The sequence below is a fragment of the Puntigrus tetrazona genome, unplaced genomic scaffold (assembly GCF_018831695.1).
Source record: "Puntigrus tetrazona isolate hp1 unplaced genomic scaffold, ASM1883169v1 S000000003, whole genome shotgun sequence".
Lineage (NCBI taxonomy): Eukaryota > Metazoa > Chordata > Actinopteri > Cypriniformes > Cyprinidae > Puntigrus > Puntigrus tetrazona.
The window spans coordinates 5,012,440-5,027,181 of NW_025047683.1; the positions used below are offsets into that span (position 1 = coordinate 5,012,440).

At 59.8% G+C, this 14,742-nt stretch overlaps 2 pseudogenes; both read left to right on the plus strand.

Moving 5' to 3' along the window:
• Positions 1–519: 519 nt before the first annotated feature.
• Positions 520–668, plus strand: LOC122332050 (annotated as a pseudogene).
• Positions 669–1,057: 389 nt separating this feature from the next.
• On the plus strand, positions 1,058–5,106 carry LOC122332119 (annotated as a pseudogene).
• Positions 5,107–14,742: the final 9,636 nt, after the last annotated feature.

Here is a 14,742-nt window from a genome sequence, read left to right on the forward strand (position 1 = left end):
GGCCCCCTGCTTTCCAGCGCGGGGCCGAGCCGGGCCCTGGCGGGTACCCCGCACGGCCTCCGGGACCGTGGGTTCAAAGTCTCCCTCCCGCGAAGGAGGGGCGCCCGTCCGGGTAAAAAAACTCTATCCTATTTTACTTATGTTCCAGCGCTGCCGTGGCCCGAGAGGTCTGCCGCTCAAACATCCAAGACGGCAAAAGAACCGCACAAAATCCTAAGACGACGGCGGGAGAGAGGGATCTCGAGAAGGGAACGCTGCCTCCGGGAGGCTTGACGACCACCATGGAGGCTTGAGCAACTTATCATGAGCGCCCCACCCCTTGGCACGGGTGGGGCCGAGGCCGCGAGCCTCTGAAAGACTTTGCTTTACAACCCCGGCGGGTACCCAGCAGGCCTTCGGGACCGTGGGTCTGGTGTCCTCTCGGGGGCGCTGTCCGGGAACGACCTTTGTATTTTGAACCCACTTGTTACTGCCTGTGCAGTTCGGCCTCGCCTCCGGCGCAAACTCAAACGCAGTGACGACTTTTACGGTGGATCACTCGGCCTGCGTGCCGATGAAGAACGCAGCCAGCCGCGAGAACTAATGTGAATTGCAGGACACATCGATCATCGACACTTCGACGCGCACTTTGCGGCCCGGTCCGTCCCGCCACGCCTGTCTGAGGGTCGCTTTCCCATCGATCGAGACCTCCGGGTTCGGGCTGGAGCGCCGCAGGGGCTTCCCGCCTCTCCGCCTCCTCCCAAGTGCAGACCGCCCACGGCACGCTCCTCGGCGGGAGTCGAAGCTCCCGGCTTCTCCCCACGAGGGGGAGGTCGGCGCCCCCAGGCGTTTGGGACCGAAAAGCGCGCCCTCCTCTCGGCGGTTTCCGTGGGTGTCTGCCACTCCGCCGCCCGCCGACGTGGACCCCCGCCTCCTCCGCTCGACGCCTGTGGCGTAACGGGAGGTTCGCGCCCGCCTTCGCCTTCGGCGCCGCTGCCCGGCGCGCCCGAACGCAGACCTGTTCCAGGCCAGCCCGCAGCAGCAGCGCCGCGGCCGCTCCTAACCCATATCCGACAAACGACTTCAGATCAGGGACGGCAGACGACCCGCTGAATTTAAGCATATTACTAAGCGGAGGGGAAAAGAAACTAACAAGGATTCCTCAGTAGCGGCGAGCGAAGAGGGAAAGAGCCTAGCGCCGACTCCCGCCCGGCCACGGGGCGGCGAGGGACATGTGGCGGCGCATAGAAGACCGTTTCTCTCGGCGCGGGTCGGGGGCCCAAGTCCTTCTGATGGAGGCTTAGCCCGTGGGACGTGTGAGTCCGTAGCAGGTCCCCCCGCCGCGTGCGCGGTTCTTCGGAGTCGGGTTGCTTGGGGGAATGCAGCCCAAAGCGGGTGGTAACCTCCATCTAGCTACAACACTGCACGAGACCGATAGTCGACAAGTACCGTGAGGGAAAGTTGAAAGAACTTTGAAGAGAGAGTTCAACAGGGCGTGAAACCGCTTAAGAGGTAAACGGTGGGGTCCGCCACGGCCTGCCCGGAGGATTCAGCCGGGCGGGCCCGCCGGCCCGGGCGCGGGTGCGCGGATCCCCTTGACCGGGAACGCCGCCTCGTCCGACGCCGCCGCCGTCGGGTGCACTTCTTCCGAGGCGTGCGCCGCGACCGCCCGGTTTGGCCAGGAAGGGCCGGGGCGAAGGTGGCAGGCGGCTCCTCAGCCGGGGCCGCCGGGCTTTACAGAGCCCCCCACGCCCGACTTTCGCCGCCACCCCGGGCCGCGGGAAGTGTCCTCGCGCTTTCTCTCCTGCCGACGCGGGAGGGACGGGCCCCGCCCCGGCGCGCTGTCATGGCCGACCGACCGGGACTGTCCTCAGTCCGTCCCGACCAGCAGCCGCCAGGGGCGGATCCGGCCTCGTGACAAGTGTGGCGCCGAGGTCCGCGGTGAGGTCGGGGTTGCACCCACCCGACCCGCCTTGAAACACGGACCAAGGAGTCCAACGCTGCCAGCGAGCCGTCAGGGTGTCTCTCGAGCCCCACGGGCGCAATGAAGGTGAAGGGCGCCCGCCCGCTCAGGTGGATCCCCGCCCGGCGGGGGCACACCACCGCCCGCCTGGCCCGCACCGGCCGGGCAGGTGGAGCCAGAGCGCGCGATGGTACCCGAAAGATGGTGAACTATGCCTGGGCAGGGCGGCCAGAGGAAACTGGTGGAGGCCCGTGAGCGTCCTGATCGTGGCAAATCGGTCGTCCGACCTGGGCATAGGGCGAAGACTAATCGAACCATCAGTAGCTGGTTCCTCCGGTTTCCCTCAGGATAGCTGGCGCCGCCGCACAAGCAGTTTTATCCGCAAAGCGACGACAAGAGGCCTGGGGCCAAACGATCTCAACCTATTCTCAAACTTTAAATGGGTAAGAAGCCCGGCTCGCTGGCCTGGAGCCTGGGCGTGGAATGCGAGACGCCAAGTGGGCCTCACTTTTTGGTAGCAGAACTGGCGCTGCGGATGAACCGAACGCCGGTTAAGGCGCCCGATGCCGACGCTCATCAGACCCCAGAAAAGGTGTTGGTTGATATAGACAGCAGGACGGTGGCCATGGAAGTCGGAATCATGCTAAGGAGTGTGTAACAACTCACCTGCCGAATCAACTAGCCCTGAAAATGGATGGCGCGCTGGAGCCGCTGGCCCATACCGCCGCCGACGCATCGACCACGCTGTGATCGAGACAGAGATACGCCGACGAGTAGGAGGGCCGCCGCGTGGCGCTTGAAGCCTAGGGCGCGGGCCGGTGGAGCCGCTGGTGCAGATCTTGGTGGTAGTAGCAAATATTCAAACGAGAGCTTTGAAGGCGAAGCGGAGAAGGGTTCCATGTGAACAGCAGCGAACATGGGTCAGTCGGTCCTAAGGGATGGGCGAACGCCGTTCGGAAGGGAGGGGCGATGGCCTCCGTCGCCCCCGGCCGATCGAAAGGGAGTCTGGTTCAGATCCCAGAACCCGAGTGGCGGAGACGCGGCGCCGTAGAGGCGCGCCAGTGCGGTAACGCAAACGAACCCGGAGGCTGGCGGGGCCCCGGGAAGAGTTTTTTTGTGAAGGGCCGGGCACCCTGGAATGGGTTCGCCCCAGATAGGGGCCCACGCCTGAAAGCGCCGCGTCTCCGGCGCGGCGTCCGGTCAGCCTCTCGCCGCCCTTGAAAACTGGGAGAAGGTGTGTTCGCTACGCTGGGCCGCACCTATATCCGCAGCAGGTCTCAAGGTGAACAGCCTCTGGCATGTTAGGATCAAGGCAGCGTAAAGGGAAGTCGGCAAGTCAGATCCGTAACTTCGGGATAAGGATTGGCTCGGCGGCTGGGCCGGTCGGGCTGAGGTGCGGTTGGCTGGGACGCGCGCTACGACCAGGAGCGGCCGCCTCGCGCGCCTCCTTCCTGCTCCCGCTTCGCGCGGGCGCTGGGTCTCCGCTCCCCTTCCTCCTCTCCCGCCTCGGCCCGCCTCGCCCTCGTCCGGCGCCCTCCCCACCTCTCGGGTCCGGGGAAGGTCGGCCGGCCCGGGCGGGCCGTGGGGACGGGGTCCGGGGGTTGCGTGGAGGGCTCTCGCGGGTCCCCGGGACAGTCGCGGGCGGCCGGGCAGGCGGGGGCTGGCCGCGCGCGCGGCGGCGACTGGGCGCAGCCGGGCCCTTCTCGATCACCCAGCTACGCCCGTTGGGACTCCGCCGGGCGCCGCGCTGCGTCCGCCCCGCCCCTCGGGTCAGGCGGCCGGCGCGCTGGCCGGGCGCTGGCGGCCAACCCGGGCGCGGGCCTCGGCCGCGCCAAGCAGCCGGCTTAGAACTGGTGCGGACCAGGGAATCCGACCGTTTAATTAAAACAAAGCATCGCCAAGGCCCGCGCGGTGTTGACGCTGATGTGATTTCTGCCCAGTGCCTGAATGTCAAAGTGAAGAAATTCAACGGGCGGGTAAACGCGGAGTAATCTATGACTCTCTTAAGGTAGCGCCAAATGCCTCGTCATCTAATTAGTGACGCGCATGAATGGATGAACGAGATTCCCACTGTCCCTACCTGCTATCTAGCGCAAACCACAGCCAAGGGAACGGGCTTGGCAGAATCAGCGGGGAAAGAAGACCCTGTTGAGCTTGACTCTAGTCTGGCACCGTGAAGAGACATGAGGGGTGTAGAATAAGTGGAGGCCCCGCCTAACGGGCGCTCGGTTGAAATACCACTACTCTTATCGCTTCTCACTTACCCGGTGAGGCAGGGAGGCGAGCCTCGGCGGCCTCAAGCTTGAGTCCAAGCCTCGGCGCCGGCCACCGCGGCCCTCGCGCGACCTGTCCCGGGACAGTGGCAGGTGGGGAGTTTGACTGGGGCGGTACACCTGTCAAACGGTAACGCAGGTGTCCAAGGCGAGCTCAGGGAGGACAGAAACCTTCCGCGGAGCAGAAGGGCAAAAGTCACTGATCTTGATTTTAGTATGAGTACGGACCGTGAAAGCGGGGCCTCACGATCCTTCTGGCTTTTGGGTTTTAAGCAGGAGGTGTCAGAAAAAGTTACCACAGGGATAACTGGCTTGTGGCGCTGCCGCTCATAGCGACGCCGCTTTTTGATCCTTCGATGTCGGCTCTTCCTATCATTGTGAAGCAGAATTCACCAAGCGCTGGATTGTTCACCCACCAATAGGAACGTGGAGCTGGGTTTAGACCGTCGTGAGACAGGTTAGTTTTACCTTACTGATACAACGTCGCTGCAATAGTAATCCTGCTCAGTACGAGAGGAACCGCAGGTTCAGACATTTGCGCGCGTGCTTTGGCTGAGAAGCCACTGCGCGGGCTACCATCTGGCGGATTATGACTGAACGCTCTAAGTCAGAATCCCGCCTAAGAGGCAACGATACCGCTGCGCCGCGTGTACTCGGGATTGGCCACGGATAGCCGCCATACCGGGCGCGCGTGAGGAGAGCCAGCACGAGACTGGACTGGGCGCGCCGAACGAGCGCCGCCTCCCCACTTCAGACCAAAAACACCGAGTTTGTGGAGAATGTGGTGCAAATGACTCAGAGACGACCTGATTCTGGGTCAGGGTTTCGTGGCAGCAGAGCAGCTCACTCGCTACGATCCATTGGAAAGTCATCCCTAGATCCAATCTTTGTCGTCCGAGAGGAGGCCCAGCCGGCGACCTCGGCTGGCATACCTCTCCGCTTCGCGGGGTACCAGTGAGCGGAGAGAGTGGCAGGCGGAGAGGGGCAGAGTCCGAGCCGGCGGGAGGGGCGGATTCGGCCGGACGGGGGGAGCCGCCAGCCTCTCCTCTCCGAAGAAAAACCCTCCAAAACCTAAGTCGATGGGGGGTACCAGTGGCGGAGAGGAACCGAGGAACGGCGGAGAGGGCCGCCCCGAGAGAGGGCTGACTCGGTCGGACGGGGGAGCCGGCGAGCTCCCCTCTCCGGAAGAAAAACCTCCAAAACCTAAGTCGATGGGGGGGTACCAGTGGCGGAGAGGAACCGAGGGAACGGCGGAGAGGGCCGCCCCGATAGAGGGCTGACTCGGGTCGGACGTGGGAGCCGGCGAGCTCCTCTCCGGAAGAAAAAACCCTCCAAAACCTAAGTCGATGGGGGGTACCAGTGGCGGAGAGGAACCGAGGGAACGGCGGAGAGGGCCGCCCAGAGAGAGGGCTGACTCCGTCGGGACGGGGAGCCGGCGGCTCTCTCCGGAAGAAAAAAAACCTCCAAAACCTAAGTCGATGGGGGGTACCAGTGGCACGGTTCTTTTGAGAGCGCGGTTGTGCTGAGATAGTGACCCCGGCTTAATAGTGGGAGTACCGGCACGAACGGAGAACAGGTGTGGTCCTCTGGAGAACCTTACGGGGAGGCTTTTCGGAGGTGATGCCCGAGAGGGCGAGGTGTGCCGGCGGGATCGGTCGTGAGCAGGGCCTGATGTCTGTAAGGCTGGAGATGAGCTCGGGGGTTCGTGGAAGGTGCGCTGGCTGGAGAAGTGGCGCTAACCCGGCCTTGATGGGCTGTGAGATGCGCCTGGATGTTTGGACTTAGGTTTTGAACGCTAAAAATACTCTCCGTGGCGGGGGTCGAGGAAAGCGCCTGCGAAGTGGGAGCTTAACATGCTGCCGAGATCGCTGTGAGATGCGCCTGGATGTTTGGACTTAGGTTTTGAACGCTTAAAAATACTCCGTGGCGGGGTCGAGTGGGAAAGCGCCCGTGAAGTGGGGCTTAACGCGCCGAGATCGCTGTGAGATGCGCTGGATGTTTGACTTAGGTTTTGAACGCTTAAAAATACTCCGGGTGGCGTGGGTCGAGGGGAAAGCGCCCGTGAAGTGGGCTTTAACGCGCCGAGATCGGCTGTGATGCGCCTGGATGTCTGGACTTAGGTTTTGAACGCTTAAAAATACCTCCGGGGTGGCGGGGTCGAGGAAAGCGCCCGTGAAGTGGCTTAACGCGGCCGATCGGCTGTGATGCGCCTGGATGTTTGGACTTAGGTTTTGAACGCTTAAAAATACTCGTGGCGGGGTCGAGGGGAAAGCGCCCGCGGAAGTGGGGCTTAACGCGCCCAGATCTGTGAGATGCGCCTGATGTTTGGACTTAGGTTTTGAACGCTAAAAATACCTCCGTGGTGGCGGGTCGAGGGGAAAGCGCCCGTGAAGTGGGGCTTAACGCGCGAGATCGGCTGTGAGATGCGCCTGGATGTTTGGACTTAGGTTTTGAACGAAAAATTTCTCCAGGAGGCCGGGTCGAGTGGAAAGCGTCCGAAGTCGACTTAACCCGCCGAGATCGCCTGAAATATGCGCCTGGATGTTTGGACTTAGGTTTTGAAAGCAAAAAAATTTACTCCAGGGTGGCGGGGTCGCAGGGGAAAGCGCCCGAAGTCGTGACTTAACCCGCCGAGATCGTCTGAAATATGCGCCTGGATGTCTGGACTTAGGTTTTGAACGAAAAAATTTCTCCAGGGAGGCCGGGTCGAGTGGAAAGCGCCCGAGAAGTCGCACTTAACCCGCTGAGATCGCTGAAATATGCGCCTGATGTTTGGACTTAGGTTTTGAACGAAAAAATTTCTCCAGGGAGGCCGGGTCGAGTGGGAAAGCGCCCGAGAAGTCGCACTTAACCCGCTGAGATCGGCTGAAATATGCGCCTGGATGTTTGGACTTAGGTTTTGAAAGCAAAAAAATCCTCCAGGGTGGAGGGGGTCGAGTGGGAAAGCGTCCCGAGAAGTCGCACTTAACCCGCCGAGATCGCTGGATGAAGCGCCTGGATGTCTGGACTTAGGTTTTGAACGAAAAAATTTCTCCAGGGAGGCCGGGTCGAGTGGAAAGGCCCGAGAAGTCGCGACTTAACCCGCTGAGATCGGCTGAAATATGCGCCTGGATGTTTGGACTTAGGTTTTGAACAAAAAAATTCTCCAGGGAGGCCGGGTCGAGTGGAAAGCGTCCCGAGAAGTCGACTTAACCCGGCTGAGATCGGCTGAAATATGCGCCCTGATGTTTGGACTTAGGTTTTGAACGAAAAAATTTCTCCAGGGAGGCCGGGTCGAGTGGGAAAGCGCCCGAAGTCGTGACTTAACCCGGCCGAGATCGCCTGAAATATGCGCCTGGATGTCTGGACTTAGGTTTTGAACGAAAAATTTCTCCAGGGAGGCCGGGTCGAGGGAAAGCGCCCGAGAAGTCGACTTAACCCGCCGAGATCGGGCTGAAATATGCGCCTGGATGTTTGACTTAGGTTTTGAACGAAAAAATTCTCCAGGGAGGCCGGGTCGAGGGGAAAGCGTCCGGGAAGTCGACTTAACCCGCCGAGATCGGGCTCTGAAATATGCGCCTGGATGTCTGGACTTAGGTTTTGAAAGCAAAATTCCTCCAGGGTGGCGGGGTCGAGTGGGAACGCTGGTCCGGAAGTCGCACTTAACCCGCCGAGATCGCTCTGAAATATGCGCCTGGATGTTTGGACTTAGGTTTTGAAAGCAAAAAAATCCTCCAGGGTGGCGGGGGTCGAGTGGAAAGCGTCCGAAGTCGACTTAACCCGCCGAGATCGTCTGAGCCATGCGCCTGGATGTTTGGACTTAGGTTTGAAAGCAAAAATCCTCCAGGGTGGCGGGGGTCGAGTGGAAAAGCGCCCGAAGTCGACTTAACCCGCCGAGATCGCTCTGAAATATGCGCCTGGATGTTTGGACTTAGGTTTTGAACAAAAAAATTTCTCCAGGGTGGCGGGGGTCGAGTGGGAAAGCGTCCGGAGAAGTCGTGACTTAACCCGCTGAGATCGCTGAAATATGCGCCTGGATGTTTGGACTTAGGTTTTGAACGAAAAAATTTCCTCCAGGGAGGCCGGGTCGAAAGGGAAAGCGTCCGGAAGTCGCGACTTAACCCGCCGAGATCGCCTGAAATATGCGCCTGATGTCTGGACTTAGGTTTTGAACGAAAAAATTTCCTCCAGGGAGGCCGGGTCGAGTGGGAAAGCGCCCGAGAAGTCGACTTAACCCGCCGAGATCGGGCTGAAATATGCGCTGGATGTTTGGACTTAGGTTTTGAACGAAAAAAATTTCCTCCAGGAGGCCGGGTCGAGGGAAAGCGTCCGAAGTCGACTTAACCCGCCGAGATCGCCTGAAATATGCGCCTGGATGTCTGGACTTAGGTTTTGAAAGCAAAAAAATCCTCCAGGGTGGCGGGGTCGAGTGGGAACGCGCCCGAGAAGTCGACTTAACCCGCCGAGATCGCCTGAAATATGCGCCTGGATGTTTGGACTTAGGTTTTGAAAGCAAAAAAATCCTCCAGGGTGGCGGGGTCGAGTGGAAAGCGCCCGGGAAGTCGCACTTAACCCGCCGAGATCGCCTGGAAATATGCGCCTGGATGTTTGACTTAGGTTTTGAAAGCAAAAAAATCTCCAGGGTGGCGGGGTCGAGGGAAAGCGTCCGGGAAGTCGCACTTAACCCGCCGAGATCGCTCTGAAATATGCGCCTGGATGTTTGGACTTAGGTTTTGAAAGCAAAAAAATCTCCAGGGTGGCGGGGTCGAGTGGGAAAGCCGCCCGAAGTCGACTTAACCCGCCGAGATCGTCTGAAATATGCGCTGGATGTTTGGACTTAGGTTTTGAAAGCAAAAAATCCTCCAGGGTGGCGGGGTCGAGTGGGAAAGCCGCCCGGAAGTCGCACTTAACCCGCCGAGATCGCCTGAAATATGCGCCTGGATGTTTGGACTTAGGTTTTGAAAGCAAAAAAATTTCTCCAGGGTGGCGGGGGGTCGAGTGGGAACGCGGGCCGAGAAGTCGACTTAACCCGCCGAGATCGTGGGAAAAAGCTGAAATATGCGCCTGGATGTTTGGACTTAGGTTTTGAAAGCAAAAAAATCCTCCAGGGTGGCGGGGTCGAGTGGGAAAAGCGTCCGAAGTCGCGACTTAACCCGGCCGAGATCGCTTGAAATATGCGCCTTCGATGTTTGGACTTAGGTTTGAAAGCAAAAAATCCTCCAGGGTGGCGGGGTCGAGTGGGAAAGCGCCCGAAGTCGCACTTAACCCGCCGAGATCGCCTGAAATATGCGCTGGATGTTTGGACTTAGGTTTTGAAAGCAAAAAATTTCCTCCAGGGTGGCGGGGTCGAGTGGAAAAGCGTCCGGAAGTCGCACTTAACCCGCCGAGATCGCCTGAAATATGCGCTGGATGTTTGGACTTAGGTTTTGAAAGCAAAATTTCTCCAGGAGGCTGGGTCGAGTGGAAAGCTGCCCGAGAAGTCGCGATTTAACCCGGCCGAGATCGGTTGGATGAAGCGCCTGGATGTCTGACTTAGGCCTTTGAAAGCAAAAATTTCTCCAGGACGGCGGGGGTCGAGTGGGAAAGCTGTCCGCGAAGGCGACTTAACCCGGACTCGATCGGGTCGGATGAAGCGCCTGGATGTTTGGACTTAGGTTTTGAACGCAAAAATTTCCTCCAGGACGGCGGGGGTCGAGTGGGAAAGCGTCCGAAGGCGCCACTAACCCGGACTCGATCGTCGGATGAAGCGCCTGGATGTTTGGACTTAGGTTTTGAACGAAAAAATTTCCTCCAGGACGGCGGGGTCGAGTGGGAAAGCGTCCGAAGGCGACTTAACCCGGACTCGATCGGTCGGATGAAGCGCTTCTGGATGTTTGGACTTAGGTTTTGAACGCAAAAATTTCTCCAGGACGGCGGGGGTCGAGTGGGGAAAGGCCCGAGAAGTCGCACTTAACCCCGCTGAGATCGCTGAAATATGCGCCTGGATGTTTGGACTTAGGTTTTGAACGAAAAAATTTCCTCCAGGGAGGCCGGGTCGAGTGGAAAGCGCCCAGAAGTCGCACTTAACCCGCTGAGATCGGGTCTGGAAATATGCGCTTGGATGATTTTCGCTTAAAATTGCACTAAGTCCAACTTCGGGAAAGGTCCGACTTCCATACTCCTCCGAGGCCCGAAGTCAGGCCGACCGAGAGGCCTCTTCCCGGCACGATTCAATTTCACCGCGACCCGGAGGTGGCCGCTACCCAGGAGCAACTTTTACATCAACTTTAATTTTTTTTTTTTTTTTTTTTTTTTTCTTAAAAACTCTGAAATTCGTGCCCTGGGCGCTGCCGCTGCTTTAACGGGCGCTTAGTCTGTGAGCGCAGGCCTTTGTAGAAAACATTCATCCAGGGCCTTTAATAAATAAAATCATACCCAAATCTGTGTTATTGTGACGGGTTAGTCTGTGAGCGCAGGCCTTATGGAAAACATTCATCGAGGGCCTTTATTAAATAAAATCATGCCCAATAAAGAGTTAATGGGTCGGGTTAGTCTGTGAGCGCAGGTGTCACTTCACTCTGGACTTCTGTGTTTATGTTTTCAAGCCATGCCATGTGCTCCTGTGCCCTGCCTTCCCTCTGTGTTAATTGTATCATTGTCATCAGCCGTGTGTCATGTTTAATTTAGTCAATTACCCTGTGTATTTAAGTCCTGTGTTTTGAGTTCTGTTTGTCCGAGCCAAGGTCTATTCCCAAGGTCCCTACCCCATGTCCCTACCTGTGCTTATCCTGCCTGCCTGTTCGACCTGCCTGCCTGCCTGCCTGTCTGTATATCTTTATTTTACCATTCTGGAATTAAACCCCTTTATTTTCATTGAATTGCTGTGTGCTCTCGTGGCTTACCACACAACCGTGAGAGAACGCTGGACTATATAAAGAAGTAAATAGCTATGCGATTTTCCCCTTATTTTTTTTTTTTTTGTTTTTGTTTGCCATGGTTTGCCCAGTTTAAAGACTCCAAAACTTCTCATCCGCCTGCTGAGCAGGGGATTGCTCTCTCGAGGACTATACAGAACTATTCCTCGAACTGCCAACGACTGCCACCCGGACTGCTCTCTGCTCGAACTCTATTTCCGCCGGACTTAACACCTCCAGCCAAGCGCAGCTGTCCGGGAGCGGTCCCCGAGAGAGCCTCCGCGCAGACGCCGAGTGGGTGCTGGTGTCCTGCAAATCAACAATGATGGCTGCGCCTTGAGGACAACGACACCAGCCCCACTCCAGATCCAGAGCCCAACTCATCCCTTCACCGCATGGTCGAGCCCCAGCCTGAGCCCACTGCTGACACGGGGCGGAGTCGAGCCGCGACCACGGACCCATCGCTACAGAGAGCGACAGAGCCGTGGAGCGTAACAGACCCGGAGCCGTGATACGCCAGACCAGGTGCGCGAGCCAGCAACGGAGCTCCTCATGGTGAAGACAGCCGATCGCGATGAGAGCGCCGGAGTGGAGCTCCGCCACTACACATCGGCTGAGGATGAGCTGATCATCCACCTGGGGCTGCTGGATCTGCAAAGGAGCTGGGATGATGTAGACTTCTGGACTTGGACTTAGACTGGGCACCTCCTGTATCCTGAGTTCTGTTCCCGCTCAGCTACCCAGTAAGCCCGCTGGTTCCGCCAGCCGCCCTGCTAGCCCGCTGGTTCCGCCCAGCCGTCCCTGCTAGCCCGCTGGTTCCGCCCCAGCCGCCCCTAGCCCGCTGGTCTCCGCCCCAGCCGCCCCGCTAGCCCGCTGGTTCTCGCCCCAGCCGCCCCGCTAGCCCGCTGGTTCCGCCCCAGCCGCCCCGCTAGCTCCCGCTGGTTCCGCCCCAGCCGCCCCTGCTCTCGCTGGTTCCGCCTCAGCCTTCCCCGCAGCCTGCGCTGGTTCCGCCCCAGCCTTCCTGCAAGCTCCGCTGGTTCCGCCCCAGCCGCCCCGCGAAGCCCGCTGGTTCCGCCCAGCCTTCCGCAAGCCCGCTGGTTCCGCCCCAGCCTTCCCGTAAGCCCGGCTGGTTCCGCCAGCCTTCCTTCAGAAGCCCGCTGGTTCCGCCCAGCCTTCCCGTAAGCCCGCTGGTTCCGCCCAGCCGTCCTGCTAGCTCGCTGGTTCCGCCCAGCCGCCTGCAGCTCGCTGGTTCCGCCAGCCGCCCCGCTAGCTCGCTGGTTCCGCCCAGCCGCCCCGTTAGCTCGCTGGTTCCGCCCAGCCGCCCCGCTAGCTCGCTGGTTCCGCCCCTAGCCGCCCCGCTTCCCAGTGCCCGCGCCACGCGCGCGCTGTCCTGCTCCTGTGCCCGCGCCACGTGCCTCTGTCCTGCTCCTGTGCCCGCGCCGCACGCGGCGCTCTGTCCTGCTCCTGTGCCCGCGCCGCACGCGGCGCCTCCCTCCAGTGCCCGCGCCACGCAGCGCTCCTCCAGTGCCCGCGCCACGGCGCTCCTCCAGTGCCCGGGCGCCACGTGGCGCTCCCCTCCAGTGCCCGCGCCCACGCGCGCCTCTTCCAGTGCCCGCGCGCACGCGCGCTCCCTCCAGTGCCCGCGCCACGCGGCGCCTCCAGTGCCCGCCGCCCACGGCGCTCCTCCAGTGCCCGCGCCGCACGCGGCGCTTCCTCCAGTGCCCGCGCGCACGCGGCGCGCTTCCTCCAGTGCCCGCGCCACGTGGCGCCTCCTCCAGTGCCCGCGCCACGCGGCGCCTCCTCCAGTGCCCGCGCCACGTGGCGCTCCCTCCAGTGCCCGCGCCACGTGCGCTCTCCAGTGCCCGCGCCACGCGCGCCTCCCTCCAGTGCCGCCCAAGTTCTCCCACCCTCCCACCCTTGCCATACCATATCGATGGATCCCAGCAGCCCCCGCGCCACCTCAGCTCACCATCCGGAGCTCGCCACGGGTCTGCCGGTTCCATCGCCGCCGAGGGTGGACGATCCTCGCCTCACCGCCCTGCCTCCGAGACCCAGACTCTCCTCGGCCCGCAGACCCGCCGGCTCCCTGGGCTCCTAGCCTCTCCTCTACACCGTGGTCCGCCAGTCCACCAGCTCCACCAGGCTCCATCGCCCCTCCGCCGGCTCCGCTTGGTCTGTCGCCGACCATCCGCCGCCTCTGGATTCCTCTCCTCCGCTTTGCCTCGCCCCTCCATCCCACCGCTCTGCCAGGCTCCTCCCCTCCGGCCACTCACCTCAGTCCTCAGTCGCCTGGCCCGCTGGCGCCCTCCCCGCCCCCCCGCCTCAGCGTCGCCGCCGGCCCGCGGGCGCCGCCTTGCACCTCCAGCGCCTCGACGCCACCCCTGGCTCTTCGGCTCTCCGCCTCCACCTCGGGTCTCTCCTCCACCTGCCCGCCACCGCCGGTCGGCCACTTCCTGGCGGAGTCGATGGCTGCCCTCCTCCATGGCTCTCCTCCGTCTGGCTCCACCTTGGACCACCATAGCTGGGCTCTGATCTCCCTCCTGCCCGGACTCCTCCTGTCTCCTTCCTGGCTCCTCCCCCTCCGCCGGCCCCACTGCGTGGACCACCATAGCTGGGCTCTGGATCTCCTCCTGCCCCGGACTCCTCCTGTCTCCTCCCCTGGCTCCTCCTCCGTCTACACCTCCTTGACCCTTCTCTGCCTTCTGCCTGCCCACTCCTGGGGATCCGTCCCTCCACCACAACCTCCTCCTAAGACCCGGCATCCCCAAATCTTAGTCATTTTGGTTTTTGTTTGTTTTTGTTTGTTACCCTTTAGGTGCGAGGACGCACCTTCCGGAGGGGGGTAATGTCACGACTCTGGACTTCTGTGTTTATGTTTTGCTTTCATGCCATGTGCTCCCTGTGCCCTGCCTTCCTCTGTGTTAATTGTATCATTGTCATCAGCTGTGTGTCGCTTAATTTAGTCAATTACTCCTGTGTATTTAAGTCCTGTGTTTTGAGTTCTGTTTGTCCGAAAGGCCACATGGTCTATTCCCTGGTCCCTACCCTATGTCCCTACCTGTGTTTATCCTGCCTGCCTGTTCGACCTGCCTGCCTGCCTGCCTGTCTGTATATCTTTATTTTACCATTCTGGAATTAAACCCTTTATTTTCATTGAATCTCGTTGTGTGCTCGTGCTACTACACAACCGTGACAGCAGGCCTTATAGAAAACATTTTTCCAGGGCCTTTTTATTAAATAAAATCACGCCTACAATAAAGAGTTACTGTGTCGGGTTAGTCTGTGAGGGCAGGCCTTAAAGAAAACTGTCATCCAGGGCCTTTATTAAATAAAATCATGCCCATAAGAGTGTTATTGTAACGGGGTTAGTCTGTGAGCGCAGGCCTTAAAGAAAACATTTATCCAGGGCCTTTATTAAATAAAATCATGCCCAATAAAGCGCTACTGTGTCGGGTTAGTCTGTGAGCGCAGGCCTTTATAGGGAAAACATTTTTTCCAGGGCCTTTATTAAATAAAATCATGCCCAATAAAGCGCATTGTGTCAAGTTAGTCTTAGTGAGCGCAGGCCTTATAGAAAACATTTTTCCAGGGCCTTTATTAAGAAAATCATGCCCAACAAAGAGTTACTGTGTCGGGTTAGTTAGTGAGCGCAGGC